General features: G+C 35.1%; 1 protein-coding gene across 7 annotated transcripts in view; it reads right to left on the reverse strand.

The window, feature by feature from the left end:
• PALM2AKAP2 (PALM2 and AKAP2 fusion) overlaps window positions 1–20926 on the reverse strand; it is a 518845-nt gene that overhangs the window by 44577 nt on the left and 453342 nt on the right. Inside the window, exon 1 of one of the 7 annotated variants that reach the window (XM_051961420.1) lies at window positions 8842–8905. The exons of the other annotated variants lie outside the window; for them this stretch is intronic. The gene's annotated coding sequence lies outside the window, so the exon portion shown is untranslated. Of the gene's footprint in view, window positions 1–8841; window positions 8906–20926 lie in introns of those variants that run through there. 7 annotated transcript variants of the gene reach the window in all.

Consider the following 20926-nt stretch of genomic DNA (forward strand, 5'->3'; position numbering starts at 1 on the left):
ATGACAGTCCTGCTGATACAGAGATAGTTTTTTTTCCCCTTTCAGTATGAGAAAAAATGCCACTGAGTTTAAAAATCATAACTTCTCAAGAAACTTTGATCTATTTTCGTTTGTGGAATCAGTCCCTTTTTATGAGCTAGATTTACTGCAGGAGGCAAGAAATTTTAAAATACCACCCAAGGAAACCATCTGAAAATAGCAAAAGTTTAAAATGAATGGTTCCTTTACATCTAGAGAGACCTTTTGACATGGCTCTATTTTACACATGTACTATTAATACCAAAACTTAAGTCACTAGACAAAACCGTTCTGTTTTCCCCTCATTGCTAACTTTTATGGTGATTATTTTTAGTAGCTTAATTAGATTACAGAGATTAGGATCTGACTGTATTTTCTCAATTCTTCCAAGTTAAATTAATTTAAATGTTTCATTATGTAAGCAAATTCATATAAATAATAGTGCTACTTAATATCCTATCAGTTTTCTAGCATTCTCATTTTTGTTATAATTTACTTTTGTGTGGTGTTATTGGTTTCCTACAGGAGTTTTTAAGATCAGTTTTTGACCCATGTGATTTTAAGATTTAGCCTAAAGATATTTTAAATTCCAAGCTTAATTGTTTTTATTAAGGGACACCAAAATATTTGTGTATTATTTACAGAAATAAACTCTGTTCTTTAAGGTGAGTCCTCCTCCCAACCCTAAAATAGATTTCCTATCTGATCCAACTTCATTTTCCCTTTTATAGTGTCTTTGATATCACATGTACTTATAACCCATGAGCATATACAAATTTTATGAAAAAAGCAAACAAAAACCAAACAAGCAAAAAAACAAAACAAAACAAAAAAAACTGAGCTAAAATATTTGACCCACAGTGTGACCATAGATAATCACTTAAACAATATTCTGTTTTAACTATTCCTTGCCACTCTTCTGTAAGAATTGTAGAATAAAGTTTGTTGAAACGTGTGTGTATGTGTGTGTGTGTATGTGTGTGTCTTTATGTGAGAAAGAGTGACATTTATTTTCCCCTCTATATTCTGCACAGCAGACTTCTTATCAGTGCAATTCTATGCAGACAACTGTTTAATCTTTTGCTTATCATCTAATTTTACCCTTGTTAATTTATGCAAAAGCATTGTTAATTATGAGTGGTCAAAATGATCTAGTCTGTCTTTTATGACTTCTATTATATCATTTAGTTAAGAATTCCTCCCCCAGGATAAAACGAAATCATGGCTCTTTCAAATTATTTTTTGAAGGCAAAAACTTTCACATTTTGAAACTGTGATATATGGGACTGCTCCAATTATTGGGAAGATTTTCCTTATATTGAAGATTGTTCTATTGGGGTAGCTAGGTGGTACAGTCGATAGAGAGCATCAGCCCTGAAGTTAGGAGAACCTGAGTTCAAATGTGAACTCAGACACTTAACACTTCCTAGCTGTAAGACCCTGGGTAAGTCACTTAACCCCAATTGTCTCAGCCAAAAAAACCCAAAAAAACTCAGGAAGATGAGTCTCCTTCACTCTAAATCTAGCACTCTACCCACTGAGCCATCTGACTGACCTGTACTTAGCAAGCTGCATAAAGTGATGGATCTGAAGATCAATCAAAGCGAGTTAAGATAACAGTTTTTACAAGATAGAAAATGTTTTTAATATAATAGAAAAAGCACCCTAAAATTCAAGTCTCATTATTTCAATCCTAGCCCACAAACTGCAACTAACTGTGGAGAATAAAGGCACATAAAATCTCTGGCTTCTCTATTTGTAAAATAAAGAGACTGAGCCATTCTAAGGTTTCCTCCAAGGTCTGGCATTTTTATCAGTTCCAAAGCAAGTTCACCACATTGTAATTTAGTGGCCTGAATCAATCACTTCTGTAATCCATATAATAATTGTTGTTGAATAAATTAGAGATAATATGTTCACTTAAAAAAAAAAAGAATTGTCATTTTATATGGCCAGAAAACAAAATGAACATAAAGTTTATCTAGATTCTCTTGAGTAATACATAAAGTATGATCAAAATCAGTTAATTCTTTTCAAAACTGCATAGCATCTAATGAGTAGATAGATAGAGTGAAATAAAGTGTAGAAAGGAGGTCTAACATTGATTGATAGCTTACTTAGGCTATGTCTCTTACTAGACCATTTAGCATTGGCTTGAGCAGACATCAAGCTGGATCCAGAATTAAAAGAACAAGTTGGATGGCATATGGGAAGTTATATAATGCTTTTAATGATCCCAAGTCTCCCCAAGAAACAGAAATTCATCTTTGTTAATGACAATATTTTTCCAGTGAAGCACATTTAGGGTTGTGAATCATAATATATCATCATAGTCAAAGAATCAAAATGTCAGGTAACCTAAAGGACTATGAAGAGAAGATGAATAGTGGATTGTGTTGAGATCAAGGAAATAAATATATGAGCCAGCAAAAAGGTAGGGCCATAAGGCCCTTTTGTTGAGTTAAACATGCCCAGCATAATGGCCTATTACATTGAGCATTTGGCAGTTTTCTTCTACTTCCCAAATATCCTTAAGACTTACAACTCTTGCAAACAGCATAACCCAAAATCTCTTGCAACTTTCTACAAAATATTTTTAAAAGAAAAAACAAAACAAATAACAACAACAACAACAACCCTACCCTGAAACAAACAATTTTAATCATATTCTCAGTTAAATACAATTAGGAGAATACATTTACTATTACAAGAAGAATCATACAGTATAATAGTTCTTAACCTTTTCAAGTCTGAAGACCTTTTTTAAGGAACCAAAACTTTCAGATATTCATATGTTAATAAATGTACTACAGGCAAGGAAAGATTAGAGAATAAGCATTTATTAAGCATTTACTGTGTGCCATGCAAAATTGCTACAGTGTACAAATATTATCTCATCAAATCCTAACAGCAACCTTAGAAAGTAGGTGCTATGATTATACCTATTTTACAGTTGAGGAAACTGAGACAGAGGTTATATAATTTGCCCTGGGTCATGAAGCTAGTGTATGAAGTGGGATTTGAACTCAGTCTTCCCAATTCTAGGTCCAGCACTCTTGTTTCTGTACTACCTTTCTCTATTGGTATCCATTGAAAATTAAGTGACTCTTTAAAACTAAAATGTTTAGTCACATTATCTTTGATACATAAATAATACTTGTTCTATCCCCCTCCCGCAAATTATTACTGTTTTTAAAATATATTGATGCTGTTTGGGGGGAAAAAGAATCTTCACCTTTTAAAGAATCACTGAATTGACAGTAATTTTGTTCAGTATATCTCAATCAGCCTTGGGTGCTTGGGTGCATATGGATTTGTGGACTCCTTATAGTAAATCAGAGCTTTCCTTTTATCTACCCACTGAGCCACCTGACTGACCTGTACCCCATCCCAAATCAACTTAGTAACTTGTAATCAGTAATTTATTGATTACTCAGTAATCATTAAGTTGCTGCATTCTCTAAAACCAAGCATAAATGTTCATATTATCCTCATTATGAAGTATTATCAAGGCTAAGAAAGAGGTTGACTGTACAGAAATGAAATAAATAGTTGACTTGAGATGATAAAGTTAGGGCAGAGATTGCCTTAAGCATTGTTCTGTGTAGGCTGGTATGCCATAAGCAGTCAGCACCCACTAACCAACAACATTTGTGACACAATGTGGTGAAAAGGAAGCAGGCAAATTTCCAGAGCTATGTAATGCTCTCATAGTTATTTCTTATGATCACTGCAGATGGTATGTAAGGATATAAGATGTAAACTGGAATGCTTGTCTTCAAAACTGCCTTTTTCCTTTTACTTAAGTCTACCTTGGAGCTGCTAGGTGTCACAGGAGACAGCTGGCCCTTTAAACAGGAAGACCCGCCTTCAAATCTGACCTCAAACACTCAGACAGCAAACCAGTTGCTGGTTATTGCAAACAACAAACAACTTCAACAAAATAAAAAGAGAGAACATGATGTAGTGGAGAGGGCACAGAACTTGGGAGTCAGAATAATCTGGCCAAATACAGCCTCTAATAATTAGTAGTATGACTGGCCAAATCACTTCTCAGTTTCTTCGTCTATATAGTAAACTGATGAAGAAAAGGGCACCCCACTCCTATATCTTTTGCTAAGAAAAATCCCAAACAGAGTGGTGGACAATTGGGTTTGACTGAAACAACAACAACAATAAATAAATCTACTTTAGAGAATTCTGTAATTATATCATAATAGAAAAGAATACAAGAGCAAGAGAAAGCAGTGTTACTGCTTCATCAGTGGTCCTGTCTCATACTCCATAAATCACTTTCATCCTATGTATCAGCCCTTCTAGGTATAAACAAATGTGCACTGTATTAATTTCACAGCCTATGAATTTTATCTTCATGTCATTCACCAAAATAACTTTCTTTGTGCTCTGCACTAGAAGTTCATTCTATTTGGGCTTGAAAAACCAAATGGCATCCAGTTGAGATTAACTTTGGTTAAGGCTCACACCCAGATGGAACAATTGGTGGGTTCGACCCCCATCCTGGAGTCAAAACACTATTCCATTTGCAGATTGATGGCTGATGCATCTTGCAATGAATGCTACATTATTTCCTCTTCTAATTTTTAACAAATCAGAAAAAAAAATCAAGCATTTAGGAGCATCATTTTTAGTCACAGAACTAGAAGACATGTGTCCTCTGCCAAAGAATTTAGTACACCAAAGCTGGGCTACATGTTCTGAACATTTCCATTTTTAAAGTCTATGTTTCCATCTTCAGAGTGTCCCTCCGGAACAGAAGCCCATAGTGAATTACAATTCTGTTTTTCAGAGTCCCACTAGGTTTATTAACACTTGCCACACAAATAGATATGCTATTTGGATAGGTATATAAGGAAGCTAAGTAGCACAGTGATAAAGAGTACTGAGTCTTGAACAAGGAAGAGGAAGTAAAATCTAACCTCAGATATTTACTGCACAAGCTACTTTACCTCCCTCTAACTCAATCTTCTTATTTGTAAAACAGGAAAAGAATAACATTAGGGCTGTTATAATATTTGTATTAATACTTAGCACGACACCGAGAACACAGTAGGTGAATAATAAATTCTTGTTTCTCTCCTACTCCCTAGGTCATTATGAAGAGCAAATAAAATCTTTAGTTCCCTCAAATATAAAATGAGGGTAACTTGATTCAAGATCCTTCTAGGTCTTAATGAGTGATCCTAAGATTTAGTCCAATTAGAAGACAGTAGATGATTTCATTTGCTAGCATGTGTTAAAACAAAACAAAAACAAAAAACTGTAATGTTTGGTTTCTTTTTTTTAAACATTTCCTGTTCTTCCACTCTATCCTGCTCACCATTATGATCTCTCTTTTGCTTTCTTCCAGCATCCTGCCCTAGATATACATACAGTGACCTGAATTACTCAAATATAAGAGGCCACTGCTATAAAATCAAGCTTCTATTCTCTAAATTAATCCAGGTTACCAAGGCCAAAGTACATTAGAAGAAGTTCCCCTTTAATCTAGTTTTTTTACAATTCCACTAGAAATATAAACTTACTTTCTGCCAATGAACAGAATATAAAACATGATTTCCTGGCTGCCTTTAAGACAGGCAATATGGGCCTTTTTCCTTTTTTCTACTTTTCTTTTGAAATCTTAGTTCTGAATGTACGGGATATAGTGGTGTAATGTCTAAGGATTCATTTCTTGGGACCTGGTTTGGGTACCCCTCTAATGGTATCCAAAAGTTTTGGGTACCCCCTCCTGATATCAAAAAAGTTTTCACATCTGCTAATACTTCACAAAACATAAGATTTTTGTAAGTTTTAGCTAAATCATATCCAAGTATTCATGAGGGACTGAAAAGCTCAATTATTTTCTAATTGTTCAATCAATTTCAATCATGACCCTATTGGGGGTTTTCTTGGCAAAGATACTGAAATGATTTGACATTTCTTTCTCTAGCTCATTTTACAGATGAGGAAACTGAGGCAAACAGAGTTAAATGACTTACCCAGCATCACATAGCTAAGAAGTGACTGAGGCCAGATTTAAACTTGGGAAGATGAGTTTTTCCCAATTCCAGACCTGACACTCTATCCACTACCACTTAGCTGCCCTTGTGCTTCTAGAACTCATTAAATAGCCAGTATCTGATTCCAATTCATAGAATCATAATTCAAAAGCTAGAAGGCAATTTCCAGACAGATTATGCATTCCCAAACTTCCCTCATTTTATAGTTCCCCTGAGGAAACTGAGGCTCAAAGAAGTTGTTAAATGATTTGCCCCCAGGTATTTTTCCACACAAATAAGCAAAGTAGCAGGATGAAGATTTGAACCAAAAGTCCAATTCAAAATCTAGTATCCTTCCCAATGTAGCACATGCTGACTTTTAGATTGGATCATTGATCTTTCTGGGTAATTTATGAGATTAATGAGACAATGCATCACTAACTCCCTAGTTTGGTAATATTAAGACAAGAGTCACAAGGAAAAGGCTACTGTTGACAGGAAGAAGGGCTGCAGAGCCAGGAAGTGAAGGGGGGAGCCAGTGGGTAGTAACCTGAACAAAAAATCTATTTAGTCCCAAGGAGCCTTTCCTTTTGGTTCCCTCCCCTTCATCCCCCCTAAGTGAAACTTCTTCCTTCCTGCCTAAGAAACTACTGGTTTGAGTTGGCAAGCTGAAATCTGATCTATGCCTCTAAGTCCAAGCTCTCAGGGATATATATATATAGACCCTCATAGATAATTACAGTTGGACTTACATGATAATCCTGGACATCTCAACTTTAAGACAACAGTTATTCCACAGCTGCTGCATCAAAGCAGAAGCATACAGAAACATGTTGTTAATGTGTTATCAGAAGCTGGTAAAACCAATAGAGTCTCTCAACTTCATTCCAAGAGACTACCATAGGGGTGGGGTTTAAGTGGGAAGGAGAAAAGGCATCAATACTTATTTTTTTTAATTTTTCTCTTTTTGCTCAAAATAAAAGAATATTTGAATAAGATGGTGCAGATTGGAAATTATTTGCTGGCCTGAAGAAACTCCAAGAACATTTTGAATATACATGATGAAAGCAAAATGGCCAAATTACATGGACTAAGTTGATCATTTGAAAGAATTTTCATCAGTATGATTCTTCTTCCTCCATCAACACAGACTACAACCCCTCCACATTTCATGAATTGCTATAGTTAAAGCAACAACTACTTATCAGCCTCATTCCTTGCCCTGATTTGAGTGCCTCCTTATCGATGCTGACAAGTAGTCAACTTAAATGTCAGGAAGCACATCTGGAAAACATCATGGTATTATTTGATTAACACATTTACTACTTGGACTTTTAGAAGACAAAATGTAACTGTGTTTATGTATGTGTTTATCTTAGAAGAGATGGAAAGGAGGGAATAGGAAAGAGAATTCCTGCCTCCTCTGTATCATAACTATGAAAGGATCTATTCTTGTAATTACCCAGATGCTTACTCACTATTTGAGGTGGCTGGAACACTGGTAAGTTACTGAGTTTCCTTTCTGAATGAATGGAGCCATTTCAATATAAGATCTAGAATAGCTAGTACTATACTTTCTGCTTGGTGCTCTCTCTATATATTACAAGCATTCTCCTTAAAAATTCCTATTTGAGTCAGAGAAGGAACCTTTTTATGCAGAGCTTCTAAAGGCCGCACCAAAATAAAGATGTTATCAAAGTGATAATTGTGGGTTTTTGAAACTCCTGGAAGAGAGAGAGAGAGAGAGAGAGAGAGAGAGAGAGAGAGAGAGAGCGAGAACGCGCATGTGAGCCCGGGCATATATGTGGTATTTTTAGTTAGTTGACTTTGTTTATAAAGATAAAACTAATTTAGTTTCACCTTCCCTTCCCACCCAGTCAGGGATTCCAGCAAATCCCCAGTCTCAAGCAGGGGTTCTTAACCTTTTTTGTGGGTCATGGATCCCTTAGGCAATGTCACTGGAATGTTTTCAATTGCATGAAACAAAATGCTTCAGCTTACAAAGGAAGCCAATTACATTGAAAGTTATGAAAATATTAGGGAAAAAAAGTTCATGGACTGGAAAGGGAAGCCTCAGTATAAGATTTCAAGTTTACAAATCTCCTAAATACAGGAGCTATGAAAAGTTGGTATTACCACGAACCTACTATAGGTAGCACAACACAGCTAAGCTCGGAGAAAGAAAAGACAGCACACTAACATATTCTCTCAGTTAACACTGTGATTACAGCCTATTTTTAGTGTCTCCAAAACAGGGGGATGCACTTGAGTCTAAACAGCCAGAAGGAAACAAGACAATGCACAATGCCACAAGTTCCAGTCACTTTGTTGAGAAATGTCAGAACAAGGAAAACTGAAGGATAATCTAGCACTTTAATGTTTGCAAAACAATTGATTTCATTTACAAAAATGGAACAACCAAAAATGTAAGTTCCTAATTAGAATTAAAAATTAAAATGGTGGGGGAAAAAAAAGACTTAAAAATATAAATCCCTTAATATCCTATCCCGAAAAGCCTGGCAAACAACAAGATCGATTATGGTTGCTTCCCATAAAAAAAGCCTGTGTGCCCAATTTCTCTTTTCCTCTTCATCTCCTGGAACTATCTATGATTTTAAGGATATGTGAGAAATTAAAAGAAAGCCACCAGTCTAAGCTGAACTGCACCCCAGCCCCCTAACCTGATGGTACTAATTACCCTGAGCATGCAAGCCCAGACAGAGGAATTCCACATCTAGCACTACTTAGGACTGAAAGGCAAGGCTGGCCTTTTAGATTAGAAAGAGAAGGACAAAACCACTGGTCAGTCAGCAAATTTACTTACCCCTGCCCTAGCGTGTGCATCCCAAGTGTCCTCAGTCACAAACTGCCTTGGTTTTTTTTTTTTTTTTTCTCCTCTCCTCAGATTCCTTCACACTGACTGGCTCATCAAGCTAAATTCCTCCCCTAACTCCTTATGCCTCCTCAGTGTGATGTCATAGCCTCCCCCCTTTCATTCCCGAGAAGCCCATTCACACAGAGGCATTTCCTTTGCAATCCCTCTCAAGTTTAGGAGAAAAAAAAAGATTGCCCTTGGAAAGTAAAAAGCATCTTTAACCTTTTATTTTCAGTCCACTGAGTGGCTAAGGTCCTTCCTACTTCCCCCTTCTTCTCACAACTTTGAACTTATTTTCAATTTCTTATCTATGTACATGTTTCCCACCCCCACAACCCAAGGAGAATAGAAACTGAAGGCAGAATCTGTGTATGTGTGTGTGTGTGTGTGTGTGTGTGCGCGCGCGCCTGTATATGTCCATATTGTTCAGCACAGTGGCCAGTATTGAACAAACCCTAAACAGAGAATTTCTGGATGAATCTGAAAGAATCAAAAGCTGAAAGTAACAGATATCAAGTCTCCAGGAATACTAGCATCTTCTTAGTAATTAATGGATACCAGTTAGGACACAGGATCAATTTCTTAAATGGTACTAATGCACTTATGGAAACAATTGGATAAGTTTACTTTCAGTTTGCAGTTCTGTCAATTTCTTAGACTTTTGAGTGCTACAGGAATAATCAATCATTAAGTATTTATTAAATCCTTACTATATACCATGTGCTATGCTAAGCACTGGAGACACAAAAAAGGCATAAAACTACAATCAAATTAAAACCTAATTAAACGTTTAGAGTAAGAGTTTTGGATGTTGGATTCATAAAATATATGGATATGGATAGTTATAAATAACTTTTAATATAATTGATTTCCTTTGTAATCCTAGGCATTTTGCTTCATGCATTTAAAAAACAAATATCTACGTTTGTTCAGTTATGTCTCACTCTGCTGGTTTGCCATCTCCTCCTTTCTCCAATTCATTTTACAAATGAGCGAACTGAGGCAAACATAGGGAACATTTATATAATGCTTTCTATGTGTCAGGCCCTATTAAGCACTTTTTAAAATAATAATTTGGTCTGATCCTCACAACGACCTTGTGAAATAGGCTTATTATCTTCATTTTATGGATAAAGAAAATGAGCCAAAGTTTAAGTGATTTTCTTAATGTCACACAGCTTATAAGTATCTGATGGAATTTGAAATCAGGCCTTTCTGACTCCAGGCCCAGCACTCACTGCATATTTTTTGAGAAGAGGTTCAATTAGATTCACCAGATTGTCATAAGCAATCAGGAGAAAGGTAGAGAACACCTTTCTGTGCAGTATTACTATACATGCAACAAAGTACTCCACTCTATCCTGCCATCTAATGGGTACCAGAATGATCTCGATGATGATGTTTGATTTATCATAAAGATGTCTAATACCTAACAATACTGAATGACCAGTAGTACCACACATGTACTCTGAACCTTCAAATTCTGAACCAAGTTTCTTTGGACACTCTACTCAAACCTACAGCTTCGGGGAAGACAAAAAAGGGATCATATTAACTTTTCCACCTGCCTCTGAGACCCTTTGGAAACGATTTGAATGGGGACAGATTTACATGGGATGGTCAGGAACCTGGGTGAAATTTCTGAGGCTCATTTCCCCTTCTGACCCAAGTCCTTAAGGGAAGACTGGGGGTGGGGTATCCTACTATCAGTTAAGGATCTGCCACTTAAATGTGGCTAACAGTTTAGTGTTTTGTTTTTCCCCAAAAAGTCTCCCATATTTGTTGCTATTTAGAACTAATCCAAAAACTGATTTGCTTGTGTTGATGAAACTATTTTCATAATTTTAATAAAGCATAGTTCTCAAATATGTAATCAAATTAGATCTGAAACAGTTGTGTTTACTTAAAAATTGACACCAAATTTCACACAAAGGACATTTTAAAAGACATTTTCATTTTTTTAATGACACCAAATCTTCAGTGAAATAACAGTAAATATAATAATCATAGCTATCATTTAGATATCATTAAGGTTTCCAAAATAATTCACATAGTATGTTACTTGATTCACAACTCCATAAGGGAAGTAATGTTAATATTTCTATATAACCCCAGGATCACACAATTGGTAAATGTCTGTGATGGAAAACATGTCCATCAACATTAAACTGACACTGGTACTTCAGATTATTTGGATATTGGTGAAAATACTCAAATTAATTGAGAGGGAAACCATTGAAAAAAATATTATAGAGAAGTAACTAGATCTGGCTCTGGAGTTAGATGTACTGGGTTTAAGACTTATCTCTTGACAATCTTGATTTTTCCCACATCTAAAAAGTAGAGAATAACCTCTAGGGTTGTTTTCAGGTCAAGTCTTTTGTTAACCTTAATATATTAGTGACATTATTATTGAAGCAATTAAACAGAGACAGGGGATGGACCTCCAGTTTCATTGGTATGGGGAAACTCTTTTTACCAATGCAATCGAAACTTATCTGAAATATATGTTAGAGGTCTGACTAGAACCCTTACAAATTAAGTGACTTGCCAAGTGTTAAAACAATCAGTATGTGTCCGAAGTGGGACTTGAACCCAGGTCTTCCTCACTTTGAACTTGGTCCTCTAACAACAACTCCATGATGCCTATTGCAAAGCAAGTAAAGATATTTTAAAATACTATTTGTGTTTGTAAAAGGAAGGGAAAATCAGACATGATGAATTTAACTCTAGAAGGGATCCTTACTGATGACTAAATACAGAGGACTTCATATTGTAGGGATCCCCAAATTTGTGTGACACATCCAATCACTGAAGAAGAGAAAGAACCAGGAAGAATGCCTAACCCTCTCTTTTTTCTGAAAAGCAAAGCAACATCCTTATAGCTTTTTTTTTTTTAAATTAAAAAAAAAAAAAAAAAAAAAGGCCAGGGGGTGGGGTGGGGAGTGGGGGGAGGTGTGGGAGGGAAGGGGGAAGGGGAGAACAGCCTGATTATGTAAGTGAAAGTTCATAGGATTTAGAGTTGGCTAGGACAGAAGGATATTTAGTTCAGCCCCTTCTTTTCACATATAGAGAAAGTAGAGCCCAAAATTTGGTGATTTATCCATGGCTACATAAACAATAAATGGTACAGTGAAGACTGAGCCCTGATATTAAACCATGTGCTCTTTCTACAATTCACTGTTCACTGTTGCTTTTACTAATCACTAAGCACTTATGAGCCTACTACTATGTGCCAGACATCTTGTTAAGTGCTAGGGATACAAAGAAGACAAAAGACAGTTCCTGACCTCAAGGAACTTAAAATCTAGCAGCTATAATATTAATGACCTTGATTGTCCTTTGAAGTTCACAATACTATTTTTAAAGACTTAGAATAAAACAAGCTTAGCTCTCGGCATTATTTCCTCTCAGTAACATTTGTATTAAAACTGTTTATTTTAAAAGGGAAGAAGAGGCCCAGTTCTGATGACAGAACTGAGAAAAATTAAACTGACAACTTAAATTCCTTTAGCCTCTTCCCTGATGTGTAACAATACTATAATCTATAATTGTTCAGAATGTAATTTAACATGAAGACTGAATCGCTTACCCTTTCTCATCACCTGAAATACAGACCCTGAGGCTGAAGGTAGTTTCTGTAAAAACAAATTCGTACTGTCAGCTTAATTTTGCCTGGTGCTGTAACCTGATCTTCAACTTTATTTAGTTCTATTTAGGGTAAATACAGAAAAATAAACTAGTTTTGCAATTAAAGAGTATAGTAGGAGTCTAATGCCAAACAATAGCACACAACCCAAATACCCAAGACTCATCCTGCCTTCTTGCTGTCCAAAGTCCTCTATCTCACCAAGGAAGGCCTGCTCTCCTGCTTCAGAATTTCACCTGTCTGCTCTGTCCCAATGAAAACTAATCTTGGACTTTGACCTAGTAACCTGTTTAAAAGAAAATCTCACTAAACTGAGTATGAAATTTAGCCATGAAGGGGCATTTAGGTCAGTGGTTCTTAATCTGGGGACTATAAACTTTTAAGAATATATTCTGAGAACTGTTTTTCAGTATTAATGTATTTTATCTTTGTAATTCTACATATTTCATTTTAAACACTTTAAAACAGTATTCTGAAGAGACTAGAGATTTTACCAGATTCCCAAAGGGCACCATGACCTAAAAAAGGCTAAGAACTTCTGATTTAGATTTTAAAGAACAGAACTTGTTAACTATCACTGATTAGGAGAATTGCAGGAGATATTTTTAAGATGAGGGGAGAATTGAGCTTCGTTTGTTCCCTCTGTACTCCTTCAAAATCCTTACCTATTCTCTCAAAAAGTAAAATCCTCAATCTATGATAAAACCCACAACCTTTTTCACTCTTGAAATTATTTAAAACAATAACAATAATACCGGAAGATACTCAATCTATGATAAAACCCACAACCCTTTTCACTCTTGAAATTATTTAAAAGAATAACAATAATACCAGAAGATATGGTAAAGTGAAACCTGAACATAAAAAAAAAAAAAAACCCTATCCCAGCAAGTTATCTTCCCATAGATTTAACAAAGAACTTTATGAGTTCTGTGTAGTTAAATGAACTGCATTATTGTAAATTCCTTTGTTTAAGGTTTTCTCTCTCTTTTGCCTCTAGGATGACATAAAACACTTGTCCAAAAGAAATCCTTCTCTCTGAGGATTAAATATGTAACTGAAGAGTTTGTATAACAGTGACCCAAGCTATCTCATCTGATGCTGTGTGCCTTCAGAAAAGTCTCCCTAGCAATCCATCTATTTTGGCCTCAGCAGTGGTCTAGCAGAACTCTAAAGTTTCAGGACTTTTGATTTTCTAGACCTCCATAAAAAAGGGTCTCACTTTTAGCTCTTAAACTTTAATAAACAATAAAGTATAATGAGATGGTCTGGGGAGTAGAAAGAGATATATTTGGGAAAAGTTAATGTAAAAACAGAAGTTATGAAGGATTTCTTTTAAAATGTGTAACAAGCATAGAGTTAAACACTCTGATATCTTCTAAGGAAGAATATTTTCCAAATGCAAAGTGTTGTCATTACTATTTGTGGAAGCAGATGATCATTTTATGCAATTCTATGTACTTAATTTCCCTTTTTATGAGAATGATTTGGATTGCTGCTGTTTGTAGCAATTTGCCTTTTATTGCCTGCCCATTCCCAGAAAAGCTCTTCTAAAGAAACATGTAAATAAACAAAATTTCAATTTGGGAGTCATAAATGTCACATGAAATTACTACATAATTTCATAAGTTTCTCATGAATACACCAAATCACAGGAAAATCCCAATAAACAGTTTCTCAAGCAGGACAAATCATTAATAATTATCTGGGAATTCGGGAGACACTTCTATTATCTCTTGGTTTACATAAATTAAAGTAGTTTTACTTCCTTAAAATATGCAGAGATGCAAACTCTTCCATAGGTCTGAAACACAAATAGTAAGACTAAGAACTAGATTGAATTTGAAGTTATTTTAGGCAGCTGTCAGTGAGTGTCCAACTTAAATTAGTCAGCATCAAGAGCATTGCCGGGAATGCCGGCCACCAGGCCAAGACTTATTAAATCAATGCTACAGCTTTGTCAACACCAGGCTAAGGGCCCTGTTGGCAGATTGAAACCAGAGCAAAACTAAGATCTCACATATTTCATTTAAGGTCTCACATCTAGGACCATTGCCACAGACATTGGAGAGCCCTCTTTCTATCTCCCCCTACATGCTTTTGCCTAGACTCTCATACAACTCTACCTTGGATTTTCTTCTTCTTTCTATTTTCTTTCTAAGTCCAACTCAAATACCACTTCTTGACATTTTCTGATTCTTCCTCCCCTCCCCCAGCTAATACTGCTGTCCTCCTTCACCATCAATTACCTCATTTATATTTAGTATTTACTTATTAGTATACATTTTGTCTCTAGGACAGAATGTAAGCTCTTCTCACTCCCATCCTAGCATTTCACCTGGCATTTTCTAAGTGCTAAATGCCAGTTGATTAAGAGAGGCAATGCTATACATAGAAGAGATGGCTAACTCTGAAGTTGGATGACCTGAGTGTGAATCCCAGTTCTGTTGTTTATGATCCCTGTAACTTTGACTGCTCTCTAGTTTTTTTAGGTTCCATTTTCCTTATCAATGATGATGATGATGAAACTTTCTTTTATACAAGGCAGGAATCTAAGCTTTCCAGTTTATTCCCCTACTTTCCTTCATTATCTCTGCTTGGTTACAACTCCACAGAATGTGATTCCAATGTGCTAGGTACTCCATATTCCCATTCTTGCCACTTTCCCCTTTCATTTTGTATGTAATCATCCCCTATAAGGTCATAAGCTCCTTGAAGAGAAAGCCTATTTTTCTTTTTTCTTACTTGTATTCCCAGCATATAGCACCCAGTAGGTGCTTAATAAATGCTGGATCAATTTGATAGCATTTATCTAGTACTTTAGGTGCTATTATATTCATTTTACAGATAAAGAAACTAAGGCTCTAAGAAGTTAAGTAGTTTGCTTAGTGTCACTTAGCTAGCAAATACCCGAGGTAGGATTTAAATTGAGATTCTTTTGACCCCATTTGAAATCACTGGCACTACTGAGTTACCACTATAAAATATGGCAATTGAACTAAAAGGCATTGGATCTAGAGAGCTAGCATTACAAATCCAATGATCCTTGGGGGTGGGGTGGAGGGAGAAATGAACATATTCAGTCTTTTCAGCTAACTTAAAGGTTAATAAGGATGTCCTGAACTGAGTTCTGACTGCCCAGCAATAGATTTCTACAATAGCACCATTTGTCAGAGGAGAAAATGACCAGCACCAGGATGACCAGCTGGAATAAGAAAGCCCAGGTTATATCCAGCTCACCAAAAACAAACAAACAAAAAACAAAACAAAATAAACAAAAAAACCTGAACACCACAAGTCTGAGAAGGCAAAATATTCTACATATTTGTCTAGCAGTCCAACAAAGGGCTTCACTTTTCAGTGGGAGCATCAGACTACATGGCCTTTTGAAATTATTTTGCGTTTCTGTACTTCTTGCTGTGCAATTTTGAGGTTTAGATGTTAAACATTTCCTGGGTAGAAAAAAATAAATAGCTGTTTTATAATATACTAAGTATTTTTTTCTAGACGAAACCCTGTTGCTCCTAGACCTGAGCAATATCTTTGCTTTGTTTTAAGCATTTTCTCATAGTTTTATCCTGTTAAGGAAGAGGGAGACAATATGAGTTAAGAGATGCCTGATCCTTCTTAGGTTCCCTTCAGATGGACAAATCCATGTAAGCTCAGAGTAAGTTTAGTATAGGTATGGGAAGGAAGATCTGTTAGTTTGACTTATCACTTTGGTGGTTGGTAATTCAAAGGTTTTGCAGAACTGCTTCCGCTCCATCCTCATCTTTTAAAATTAGAATTTTAAATTAAAAGTCTTTGTTATAGAAGGATGGATCCATGAGTAGAAGTGGCTATATTTAGAAATATTTAGAAACAAATGTGATGCAACAACAAAAGACATCAATAAAAACACTTGAGTGAACTACAACATGCTTGTTTTAAGCACTATAACAATTACCAAAAAAAGGATATTTTTAAAAATCACCCTCTGCTTATGTTAGAAGTAGCATCCATCAAAATCACAGCATGAAACAAAATGAAGCCTTCAATACGATAGCCTCCTTTATTATAAAAATGATTTGTCATGCTGTCTTTATATTTTAATGAAAATGCTTTTGAGGAAAAAAAAAAATCAAAATTTTCTAACGATTCCCTCTCACAGGAACAAAAGGACCAGAAATTGAAGTGAAGCAGGACTGGATTCATCCTCTCCCTTTTACCCCACTTTTTTTATTTTCTTATCCAGAGAATGGCAAAATCATACTTCTGTTACACAGTAATTTTAATAATGGGCATGCTTGAAGCCTGAAGACTTCTTGTTATTTTTGCATTAAATATCCTCACAATCCCTCTTAGTTACACATATGCACAAACTTCAGGAGGCTTCTCTGTTATGCTCAAAAAGAGAATTAACCTTGACATTTTGCAGAGGCTAATTCTGAAATCTATACCCTTTAGTTCTCCCTCCCTTCCATATATCCTCTATTTCATTCTTAAGTCCTTAGGAGGTATTGTTTACTGGTCTTTAGCTTCTTATTTTAGATCTGTTACGCTGCACAACAATTATAATTGTAACAATAAGTAAAATATTTGCTTCATTTGTTTTGGGGTCTTTGGTGGGCGAAGATATGGAAGTTCACTAAGTACTACAAACTAGTACTTCTCAAAAACTTGTGATAGCTTCAGAATCTTATATTTGGAACAAAATATTAATTAAACTTCTTCAGCAACAAAGTAGTAAGTGGCATTTTAATAATTAGCAATAATAACAGTAAACACAAGGCCAATTTTTGCAGCAATACATTTCAAATTCGGTTAATTTAGTGAGGAGCCAACTATTTGCAATCAGTATGTGTTCAATAACTAGGAACAATATCAGAAATTTTCACTCATCACAGAAGGGGTAACAATAACTTCTCTACTTATAATAAACTAGTAATTTTTAGGGGGGTAGGTATAGATAGGTAGACTTTTTCAGTTCAAATTTTCCATTGAAAAGCTAGTTTTCTAGTATATATTACAATGGAGTACTACTGTGTTTTTTAAAAAAGCGATGAGTTTGATGATCTTGAAAAAACATGGATAGGCTTGCAAGAAATAGTGAGAAACGAAATTAGCAGAACCAAGAGAACATTGTATATACTAACAGCAATATTGTTTTAAGAACAACTTTGAATGACTAAGTTATTTTCACTATTATAAATACCCAAATAAGCTACAAAGAACATATGAAGATGATATCTTCATCCAGGGAAAGAACAGATAAATAGATGTTCAGAAAGAGTTTACATGAGCACACATACATACATTTGTTTCTCAGGGCAGCCATTGTAGAGCAAGGGGGAAGGGGAGGAGACAGGGACTGAGGGGGAAAAAAAAGAAAAACTAGAGTTTTGCTTTTTAACTTGCTATATTCTGTTTATAGGGCAGCTAAGTGTCATCATGGATAGAGTGTTGAGCATGGAGTCAGGAAGACTTCTAAGTTCAAATCTGGCTCAGACACTTAAAAGCCATATGTGACCCTGGGCAAGTCATTTAATCCTGTTTGCCTCAATGTCTTCATCTATAAAATGAGCTGGAGAAGGAAATGGCAAATCACTCCAAAATCTTTGCCAAGAAAATCTCAAATGGGATCATGGATAGTCATCTCCAACTGAAAAATTACTAAATGAAGATGCTTTATTTACACCTATATAATTCTGTAGAAACTGTAAGACTATTTAAAAAAATGTTTAGTAAGAAATATTTTATTATATTGCATATCTTGAGCACTAGAAATTAATTTTCTTGGGAGAGAGATATGTTTTTGTTTCCTCTACTTTCCAGATATGATGCTTTAACTAGATTCCTGCATATGTTTCATTATTGCTCTTGGTTATTATTAGCATTTTTGCTTTCTGGGCTCGCCAAATGTTCCAGTTTTCTTCAACTATAATGGATGTTGGAACAAAAATATTTACAGGGGAGAAAAAAAAATCTTGACAACTACAACATATAAAAATATTGATTATTTCCAAAAAGACTGACATGAAATGAAGTTTTCTAAATTTTCAGGTGTTGGCTTTCAGGTGTTTCTGATGAAACACCAAAACTGAGTTGGAGCTCTGAAATACAACAAGGAGTCCAAAGAAACCCAGGAAAGAAAATTAACTGGAGTAATTGGAGGGTATTACATGATGATGTAGTGCTAACATTTTAATAGAGAAATAAGAAGCAAGTGTCCCTTCAGAGCTCAAATTCCTTCCCATTATTAACTAATTAGATTGTTTTCCATTTTTTTATTACATAAAACATTGTAAGATTCTTTATTTAAATAATATTTTATATATTGTATTTTCAGAGTATATTCCTTATAGTGAAATTATTAGTTCAAAGGCTATAGTTATTTTTTAACTTTGACTTACTATGTTGCCATATTGCTCTCCAAGCTGGTATCTGGCAAGATAAGTGTACCTATTTTTCTTCAAAGTTTTTCACCAACTTGTTTTTCATTTGCATCTATGTAATTATTAATGAAACTGAACACTCATTATTCCAAAAATACGTGTTGCCTCCTGCTCATTGTGTTATTAAGCTAGATCAATTTTTGTTTAAATCAGCTAAGTGCTGATGATACAACCTTGTGCTCAACTGGAGTAACAGAATTTTAGAACTGGAAAGACCTTGATGGCCCGAAAAAAAATGAACTCCATTTCCACATACCTAATTTGTGGCAATGAGACAGTGCAGTAGATAGAGTGCCAGCTCTATCTCTCCACCCCTCCAAGGGTTCAATTCTCCCAGAATGACCACAAGTTTAAAAAAGTGTTCCTCAACTTGTACCATACCTGCTATTGAGGTAATTCTATAAAGCAAGAAAAAAATAAAGTTGTAATAGTAAATAAGAATTTTTTTCTTTGGATTGGTCAAAACCTCAATAGGAAATCTCTAGTGAAGTGCCCTAAGGCATTCTTTGCTTAGCAATGTACTACTTACATTTCTTAACAGTGATATAAAGGCATAGGTAGCAATTTTGTAAATTGCAGATGAGACAAAACTGGGAGGGATTATTAACAGAGCAGATGACAAAATCAGGATCCAAAAAATTGTTGACAGTCAAGAACATTAAACTGTTTTTAGTAAGATTAAATTCACGGCTTTGCTTAGGTCAAAAAATCAATTTCAGAAAGACTTAAGACAGGAGAGGTATCACTTCAACTTATATAAAAAAGGCTTGGGATTTTAAAGAAATTCAAACTCAATCTGAAGCATCAGTGTAACAGTGAAGCCAAAAAAGCTAATGTGATTTGGGGCTGAATTAAGAGAGGCATAGTTTAGAAGATGAAAGATAGTAAGTAGTGCTTCTGTGCCCTGCTCCATTCAGATCACAGTTCTGCTTGCTATAATTTAGAAAAGACATTAATTATTTGGAGACCAGCCAAGATTACAAAGGGCTTTGACTCCATGTCACATGAGGATCAGATGAAAGTACTAGGGATATTTAGCCTAAAAAGAAAAAAACATCTTGGGGATACATATGAACATAAGCACAAGTATTTGAAGGTTTGTCACTTGGAATAAGGATTAGATATGTTCTATTGGCTTTAGAGGGCAAAATTAGTAGCAATGAATAGCAAATAAAAGCATGATATCAGGAAAAATTTCTTAATACAGCAATCCTTAAGTGAAATCAACTGTTATAGGTTACAGATTTCTTTTTTTCCCCAATGGAAGTTTTTCAAGCTCAGGCTACATGACCATATTTTGTGGTTGTTTAATTGTTTCTTCATTATGACCAGCTCTTCCTGACCCCATTCATGATTTTTTTGGTTGAGATATTGGAGTGATTTGTCATTTCATTCTCCAGATCACTTTACAGATGAGGAAGTTGAAGCAGAGTGAAGTGACTTTTCCAGGGTCACAAAGCTGAAGACCTATTTGAATTCAGGAAAATGCAGGGTTTTTTCTGCTTCCGGGCCCAGAATGTTTATCTACTGTCCTAGATCTATGAATAGGGGAAAAGTTCATGACCAAACTAAGATGTGAAAAGATTCCAGAAAAGGTAATAAACAATTTTTAAAATGTATAATTAAAAACTTTTGTGTAAATAAAAGTTAAAATAAAAATGAAAACAGAAAAACTGCAGCAAGTTCCTCTGATAAATATCTCATTTTAAAATACATAAAAAATGGAATCAAGTTTATAAGAAATAAAATCATTAAGTCACTCCCCAATTGAGAAGTTGTCAAAGGATATAAACAAGTAAAGGAAGAAATTCAAGCTATCAACAACCATATAAAAGTGACCAAATTAATAAAAATTAGAAAAGCAAGACTGAGGTTCTGCCTCATACCCATTAAATTAGAAAAGATGAAATAAAAGGAAAATGACAATTATTGGAGCAGTTATGGGAAAAAA

The sequence above is a fragment of the Antechinus flavipes genome, chromosome 1 (genome assembly GCF_016432865.1).
Source record: "Antechinus flavipes isolate AdamAnt ecotype Samford, QLD, Australia chromosome 1, AdamAnt_v2, whole genome shotgun sequence".
NCBI lineage: Eukaryota > Metazoa > Chordata > Mammalia > Dasyuromorphia > Dasyuridae > Antechinus > Antechinus flavipes.